Source organism: Hesperophylax consimilis, chromosome 9, assembly GCF_061612785.1.
Source record: "Hesperophylax consimilis isolate HC1 chromosome 9, BYU_Hcon_1.0, whole genome shotgun sequence".
Taxonomy (NCBI): domain Eukaryota; kingdom Metazoa; phylum Arthropoda; class Insecta; order Trichoptera; family Limnephilidae; genus Hesperophylax; species Hesperophylax consimilis.
In genome coordinates, this window is record NC_142844.1 from 7,829,931 (window position 1) to 7,839,434 (window position 9,504).

At 33.8% G+C, this 9,504-nt stretch overlaps 1 protein-coding gene across 1 annotated transcript in view; it reads right to left on the minus strand.

Annotated features, from left to right (window-relative positions):
- The window catches only part of LOC149420854 (ATP-binding cassette sub-family G member 4-like), a 116,316-nt gene extending 108,352 nt beyond the window's left edge, over positions 1-7,964 (minus strand). Inside the window, exon 1 of the mRNA XM_089635581.1 lies at positions 7,745-7,964. The gene's annotated coding sequence lies outside the window, so the exon portion shown is untranslated. The remainder of the gene's footprint in view (positions 1-7,744) is intronic.
- Positions 7,965-9,504: the final 1,540 nt, after the last annotated feature.

Genomic DNA, 9,504 nt, shown 5'->3' on the forward strand with positions numbered 1-9,504 from the left:
AACACTCATTGTTTCATGTTTTAATTTTGATACATGTCACCTTTATCCACTCGGTCTACAATTTATTTATTGTAAATACGTATGTCTTTATAATAGTGTTATCATGATAAAATAATGTGCGGTCTTCAGACAAAAAGATCACATAAAAGACTTGCTTTGTTGCAGGTATTCAATATTTAAACAAGTAAAATCTTTACCAGACGTATAAACAATAATTCTCTTTGGCGTGATTCTAACAACGAACAGTTGAGTGTGTATTTTTCAGTAAATTATGGAGTTCGTCAAATCACATCTCGTCGTTTTTAACCCTGTTATTCAACATTACACAAAAAGAGTACAAAGGGTATAACTTATAGGTTACATCCTATTTCTTCCTGTTACACGAGCTAAATTATTAAATATTTACACCAGATTTTTATTGGAATGGCATTTAACACATTGTTCAATGCAAGCCAACTGAAGAGAACACAAGCAAGCATAAGAGAATACAAAAAATGGCAGATGTGAATAGGTACAAGAAAATATAAGCAAGCAGAAGAAAATACAGGCAATCAAAGGAGAATACAATTATGCAAAAGAAAAAAACAAATATAGATAGATTGAAGGACAACAAATTATTGTGGGCAATAATTAGCCGTCTGAAATATCAATACAAATTGAAAATATCTGCCCGAGTAAAAATAAATGCCTCCAATACCAAATCAAAAATTACTGCTAAAAATATAATGAGCAGTGAATGTTGATTGAAGTACTAGTACATATTGAATTATTTGGCGTGTTGGAAATAAGCCGACGTAGCTCAGTGGTCCAGAGCACCTGACCGGATATCAGAAAGTGTGGGTTCAATTGGTATTGATATTTCAGGCGACTAACTATTGCTTATAACAATTGGTTATCCTTGCATAAAATAAAAATAAAAATAAAATCCTTGTCTTATAAACATTAGTTTATCATTGAAAAAATAATAGATAGATTGAATTATTAACATGAAGTTATCTTTCGTTTCTTAATCAGTGTCAATCAGGATTTACAGTTTGAAGATATTAAAGGGGACATAGAATATATTAAATATTATACAACACTCGCGTCGCGTCGCGTTGATGGGATTCATACCCTTTACTAAAAATCCCTCCTCAAGGATGTGCGGATTATCGTCAAACAGAGGAAGCAATAAAATTCAAAAGAAATTCATTTCCTCGGGTACCTAAGCCGAAGGGGACCTTGTTCCTTCAAAGTATTATCGGAAAACCATTATTTGTTAGGGTCTTACGGCTTAGATTGAAATCCCCGATGTTTTATATGTCGCATTTAAATAATATTACTGGGTAAAAAGCTACAGGAGGGTACTTCGAGTTCATTAACGAAATAAATTCACTTCAAGAATAGACGTGGGGAAAGGTACTGAAAAATCAGAGGGTAGATATAAATTTTAATATATTGATGGTAATCAATCGTAGTTTAGTCATGAAGTTAGTCGGAGGAGATAATGAAGTTTCGACTATAATGCTAATTTCATAACTACTGACTCGCTTGAACAAAACCCATCCTTCACTTTTCACCGCTACGGAAACAAACACTTAACAGAATTCTGTGAAAATGTGGATATTATAACAATGAAGAATTAAAATAAGTTACAAGTAACAATCCATTGCTTAGGTTTTTCAGGAAAAACTTATGACTATGGAGCTTTTTTGCCAAAATCTTAGTCACAAACATTCAAAATGTATTCAAAACACGATGTAAGTTCTGCGAATCGTGAGACGTAATCTCTTTTTTACGTGTTTTTCCCACCAAACAAAATATTGGAACAAACATGCTTAACCGTTAATATCTTATTGCATGATTTATTCAAACTATTTTTTCTCATAAGAGGTACATTGGCTGTAGAGTCATGCCGTCATGTCTTAATATATATTATTTAAATAACAATATCGTCTTTAGATTGGGCAATGTTCTCGTCGGGGGAAGGAAAATATTTGTCAATCATAAGACATCTCGCCGTAATTCGCTTAGAATCTAGTTTTGTACGCACTTTAGGTTACCGAATACTCTCAGACAGAAACACAGTGTTTTGTGGTAGGTGACTAAGAAGGGTGGCAAAGGGGTGGTATAATTTCTTGTTATTACTGTTATTCGCAATTCTCCAAGGACACCACCACGTATTACTTTAGCCATTACCGTTAATTCTGTAACGAGTTGTTACTAATGAAAAGGATGAACGCGTTAAAAATATGGCCTCCCTAAAACGATGTGTTTTGAACAGTGAAAAAATATTGCCGTTGATAATCCACATTTACGTCGTAAAAAGCGGAAAGGATGGGAGCGACCTTTTAGTATATCTCTTTTTAATATTAATAATAGGTACTACCTACCCAATACTTATAGAAGCACGTTGGAGTTTTAACTCATATAAATACCTAATGTTTTTAATAGCTTTACTAAAATAACTTTGTCCTGCGTAAAAAAAAATATAAAAAACATAGGTTGAATTTGAGGCTTGAAATAGACTTTATTGACTGACACAGTCTAAATAGAAGCAGACCAAGAGGCTGGAAAATATACTTTTCCGACAGATGTCAATCACTTACTACTCAGCACACACCCACCCCTTCCCTCAAAAGGGTTTTAACCGCAGACATAGGAATTAATAGACCAGAAGATAATGGCGAGGGGTAAAATCAACTGTTGAAGAACGAAGGGCGTAAGGCTGACTGTGATTCGTCAATAAATCAATCTGACAGTAAATAGGCATCTCGCATTATAATATCACCATTTACTTCTTAAAAGTAAAATCTGCTTTTGAATGAATAGACATTTTTACATGGGAGCGCAAATTACTCGCCACGTTATGAATAAAAAAATTTGCGAAGCCCAAATTCGTCAAAAAAATTCGGTTCTATTTTCAGAGTCGAATATTTCGTTTAAGTATTTAGTTAAGACACTTTTATAAATGTTCATAATTTACTTCCCAGCAACCAACCAGCTTTGTGTTTCGCGTCCAGACGTTTCTCGATGTGATAGTATATGTTTCTAAAACTGATCTATATTATACGATGTGAATATGCTTAAAATAAAGTAAAATAATGCTTATATATGGAATGTAATACGACAATTGGGTTTATTCTCTTTTTCACATCTATTTTTACAAGTTTTCATAGTACAAGTCAACATTTTGCCGTGTTATTTCGTAAAATGAACCGATGATTCCTCGACCATAGTTCGCACAAGAATGATGACGTCACGTTTTCAAATTTCACTTGAGGCCATACGCGAGCACAGCCGGCTCCAATGGAACCGGTATGGGGAGTGGGGATAATACGCTTTTAATCACTTAGGGCAGGTCTACTAATATTCATATGTCTATGGTTTTAACTAAGTAACTAGCTGACGTGTACCCGGCCTTGCTCGACTTTTCTCTGCTTTCTATAAATATAACATGCTTGTATTGTAGCATATAAAAACCTTCCGAAAAAAATTCTATTAGTAACCCTACCAAAATCCGTTGCGTAATTAAATAAATTACTGATAACAAAACAAAAATAAATATTACTTAGATAAATCTTAAATCTTCACAAAGTTCAAAGTTCTTCACCAATTGCTTTGAAATTTTGACACCGAATGACACCAACGTTGCATTCGAATACGGGTGTGTTTTTATATACCTATATTATATGTATGTCACCCGTGACAAGTAAAAAAAACAGGGTGTTTAAAATAAACAGCGCCATCTGTTGGACGTAAAATAAAACGTGCTATTGTTATTTCTCTTTCTGCACATACAGACTGAGCCACAACAACGCGTGACGGGGTAGGTACTGCTAGTATATTATAAACTGTGTTCTCACTTTTTTTATCGTTTAATACAAAGTTTCATATATTTTTTCACAAATTAAAGTCGTAAACTTTGATTTCATGGATATGCACATTTCTATTATTTTGTGGTTAACTTCTGAATTAGAATATAAAGCGTGGTGTTTTCTTTATCTAAAACCGTTTAAATCATATCTCTCAACATGAGAGTAAGGGAGACACAACGATTTCTATTAGACCATATGAGATGTTTACAAAAGTTAACGAACTGATTCAACGGACAATATTTGTTTGATCCCAAAACCGAAAAAATTGCCTGAGGGGTTAAGGACTATGCTAAACACACAACAGCCATTATGTCTCAAAGAGTTGTTATTTTTAAGATGTCCCAATGTCGCTGGGTACAGAGCGCGCTGCGCAGCTGTAGCGATATCTCGCGCACTAAGCACAATGTAAATGTTATGTAGACGGTATGGTCGCATGGTGAGATTGATGAGCTGCGTTTTATAAACAAACTTGATGTTTTTAATTTTCTAAAGAAGCGAAGCTAGCAATCCACAATAAAGTGCTCACACCTACCATGATGTACGGCAGTGAGGCTTGTAACGGGTAGAGGAAGGATGAAAGTATTCTGAATTCTGTAGAAATGAGATCCGTGTGGAAAAACCATGTACGACCGTATGAAAATGTGGAGATTTGCAAATGAAGCAAATATGATGTAAGCGTAATGAATAAGATCAACAAAGGGACGTTTAAGGAGAGTGACGAGAATATGCGACGCAAACGTGAATGGTGGTCGAATTCGTCAAGTGAACCAAATGCTTGAGTCGGGCCATGTAAAGAGTCAGACTAACAGAAGAATATGTATGAGGCGGTCTTAGAAAGTTAATGAAGCAAGGAGTGAAGGCTGAGTTCTTTTACCCCGGCGGGAAAACGGCTTGAAGTTTAATTTAGCCATAATTTATTTGACTTATCGACTGGTTTCGAGAAAAAAAATTATGCCGGGGCTGAGAATAGACACAAGGACTGTGGAAAAACCATGTACGACCGTATGAAAATGTGGAGATTTGCAAATGAAGCAAGGATGATGTAAGCGTAATGAATAAGATCAACAAAGGGACGTTTAAGGAGAGTGACGAGAATATGCGACGCAAACGTGAATGGTGGTCGAATTCGTCAAGTGAACCAAATGCTTGAGTCGGGCCATGTAAAGAGTCAGACTAACAGAAGAATATGTATGAGGCGGTCTTAGAAAGTTAATGAAGCAAGGAGTGAAGGCTGAGTTCTTTTACCCCGGCGGGAAAACGGCTTGAAGTTTAATTTAGCCATAATTTATTTGACTTATCGACTGGTTTCGAGAAAAAAAATTATGCCGGGGCTGAGAATAGACACAAGGACTGCTCTAAGCAGTCGATATCGGCAGAGAATTTTTAAATATTATTGTGTTATGATATCCGCAGATTGCCAGCGGCAGCTTTTAGCTGTCGATATCGACTGCCTAAAACAGTCCATGTATTCCTAGTTTTCCATTATCAGGACAGTGGTAAAACTAAAAGGAAATACAAAAAAGGATTTTATAGGAAATATCACAAGGTACGATATGGATTATCAATGTGTGTGAGGGAAAAATATAGCTGTTTAGCGGGATTATAATACGGGCTCTACGATTGCTCATTGATGTATAATATATTTTATTTTATATATAGCATACAAATGTCAAATGTCAACTGTCAACTGCTATGTTGCATGTTGTGAGTGAATCATCCCGTTCAAGTATTAATTCAATACATTTAAAAACATGATATTGTAAGTTTAGTGAAATCAACCAGTAGCAATACAATATCTTTCGCAGATTAGATAAAGTGATCATCTGTCAAATTTCAAAGGAACTTATAAAGATGTTCGTCTTTTATGGCAAGAATAAAGTCATATAATTAATTTAATTTAAAAAAACAGGTAAAATAAAACTTTGATTTTTAAATACATAATTATTACACAGGTATTAAATACAAATAAAAATATTTTAATGATTGTTCAAACGATGCAGATAGTATGTGATGTGACATTATAATTATAACCTAGTAAAAAATAAACAACACTTTTGTTTTTTATACTTAATGTCGACCAGGTAGCTGTAACAACTGTAGCTTCTTCAGGGCATTAAAATACTCTACTTAAATCTAAAATCTACAAGTAAGATGTGTTACCAGTATATTAAGCTTTCACACAGAGTTGCAAAAAAGTGTTCTGAGCTCCAGTGGAGGAGGAGTAGGACTGGGAAGAGATTGCTCTTTATCAATAGGGAACAGGACTTTTATTTACATTTATTTGGTTGTTGATGACTTCGCTGTTGATGGTTTTAGCTTTCCGTGACTCTAGTGCCTCTAAGCTATTCAGTCTGATCGCAATTCCGTTTCAATGTAGTAAACTGACCCCAATACTTACTAAACGTGTGGTCTGTTTCGTTGAGATGGTTGGTGAAATCAGAGAATTGTAATTAATGGTCAAACTAAGCATAATGTATCTATCAGAGATCATATATTATAGTCTGCAGAAAATAGTGAGTTCTATAATCTAGAGACGAGTACCTACTTAAGTATTTAAGTTTTAAATAATGGAGAAGAAGTGAAAGTGCTAGGAGTGTAAGGACATGGCGCTGACTACTCATAAAATATGACATGTGTGTATATAAATAGTATGTAATAAGTACAAAGTCTATTCCAACGAATCTTATTTAGTAAAATACACTGAAGTTATCTTCTCACACGATTCAACAGCAATTTTAACAGATCACCATTTTCTCATCGTTAAAAGTGTTCTATGTATTTACGACTTATAACAGCGATGAATCTAAGAAAGGAAAAGTTAATATCAGTGAATTTAAAATGCAACCATTCAGCAGCCAGTAGTCACAGTCCATAGTCCCGTTCCATAGTTCCCATCTCCCACGCCCACGGCGAGCAGGCCTCGTGCGGCGGAAATGGACGAAAGCTTTCGGATAACTTCGGCATCGAAGCTTTTGGAAAACATTTCCCAAATTCCCTGCGCTTAGCCGAAGAATACTTTTAGAAAAACTGACGATGTAGGTTCGCTTTACAGAGTACAGAGGAAGGTGATAACAAAACCACTAATATGACGAAGCACAACATTACAACCAGGAAAATGTGACAAAAAGTTTGAGTGAACAATTATTTTGTAGAAATAAAAGAACGTTTTTGTTCTGCGGGTCCTTTGTTTATAGTCTCTTTTTACAAATGGATTTTTATTAGCACCTTGCAATTTTAGGAAACTTCAAATAATCTTACTCCTGTCATATTCGATACAAATTCAGGAAAGTAATAATTCAAATGTGCTTCAAAAAAGCCCAATTTAAAAATGTAGAATTAAAACGTTAATTAACATCGTTCAAAATAATTAAGCACGCTCATTCAGTAATTTCGTTAAAATTTCAGCAAACAATAGCCGGAAAAATTGTTACCCTGCCAAGCACCTGCAACAAATCTAAAGAAGTTGTTTCTCAAAATAATTAGAAGATACATGGGTATGAAAATAACATTGTGCGGTGTTCTATCCTTCTTATTTACCTTTATACTACCAATAATTAGTTTTAAATATCCAGCTGAGAGTTTTGCTTAGCTCGCTCTTTTTACCAAGCAAAAAGTCTGTCACTAATTTGCATTTTTATTTAGAAAGGTAATCAATTATCACAATTCGTTGCATTTACATCAAATCTACCAAGCCTCCACTCAAGATCTGAAGAAAGACACTGTATGGAAGACAATGTATCATTAGCAATAATACCCCGTTTTTCTTACTAGTGATATATCCTGTCAGCTTCAATACCCATGACTCACAACTTAACGGAAAGCAAGTAACATTATCCAATCCGCGGAAGATTATTATGGGGAAGTATGAAGGAACTCAGTGAACTCACCACTCTCCGGCTTTTTCTGTGCAACCTCTGTCACTTATAACTGAATTGTACCCCTGTACAATTCACAAACAATTAAATCAACATTATACACAAACTAAAAGGAGATTTAGACAGGCATGTGTCGAAGAAACCCGAAATTTCGCAAAAGCTTTTCGGCGAGAGCTGAACAAAGACAGTGAAACTAATGTTCAACAGTCTTACACAACCGTTCCGGGCGGAATATTTCAGTCGACTGAAGTTGGCCGGTATATTCATATTGTATGAGGCTGGCGACGGAAATTATCGTAATTTCCCAGGTAAATGCGATGCACGTTGTAAAAAGGTAAGAGTTTATTGTTTGATAGATCTTTAACAAAATTCGTCAAAGGGTGTGTTTTGTACTCGTTGGCGTAAAGGTGTATTTGTTTTTTTTTCCTCATGTCGATGTGCAAGTGCAAATACAACGATTATTTGAGTTTTGTAAACGTTAGAATAAAAAGGATTTTGATAAAAAGGCAATTTTAAAAACATTCCGTATTAATTTAATAAAATGGTTACGTTTTTATTTATTTCATGTAAATTATAATAACCGTTAATGAGAAACATTAACTTTAAAAAAATAGTTAGCATTTTAAATATTATGTAGATTTTTAGAATTTTTTTTTTCAGATCAGTCAATATCAGACAGTTTGCGAAAAGTTCCGATAATCTCTATCCACACCCATAAAATGCTCAATACCTTTTTATTAATGGTCTGTTTACTTAACCCTACTTTCTCCTTCATCGGTTGACTGTATAACAGCTGATGAAAAAAATTTGGCTCTCCAGTTATGAACATGAAATATGTATATCCAGGGTGAACTGCTTTCGCCATTCTGGGATTATTTTATTAATTATTCTTCGTGAATATTTAGATTCCTATCGTTTTATTTTTTAGGTAAACGGACGATGCATACCGCTATGAAAGTTATAATTATTTTTTATGAAACTAATAATTTATTATTATGAACGACATTACTTAGGTTAAAGTTGGGTTTTTGGTTAATATAATATGTTATGGTTTCATAATGTTTTTCTTAGTGTATCTTAGTGTCTCATAGCGTTTATTACTGTTGCTTAGTATTTCTTAGAGTTTTGTTGTGTTTCTTAATGTTTTTTAGTCTATTAGTATTTTTAGTGTGTTTCGCCGTGTTTCACAGTGTTTTTTTCTTATTGTGTATCTTAGCGTTTCTTAGTGTTTCTTGGGACGGGTTATTTCGAAAAATTTGAACAATTATTCAAATTTCAAAGTTAATTTTCAAGTTCTATGAAAGATTTTTTCAAGTTCTGTTATTATTTCAGTTCTCTCAAGTAACTAGCCTACAGAGACATAATAACAGAACTTGAATGGGACTTTCACAGAACCCGAAAATGAACGTTGAATTTTTTTTTTAAATATTTAAATTCTCCGAAACAACCCGTCTTTAGTAGTGTTACATAGTGTTTTTTAGTATTTTTTAGTGTTTTTAGTATTTTTTGTATTTTTTTGAGGGAAACTTGATATTTTTCAGTGTTTTATTAGTGTTTATTAGCGTTTCTTAGTATGACTTATGTTTTTTACTATTTCTTACTGTTTTTAGTGTTGCTTCGTATTTTTTAGTGTCACTTAATGTTTTTTGATATTTATTGGTGTTTTGAACATTTTCGTTTTACTGTCATAACATAACATGAAATAATAAAAAAAATCTCTTAACCTTATATAAACACATAATATTACCATCGCTCCTTATAATGATACTCAT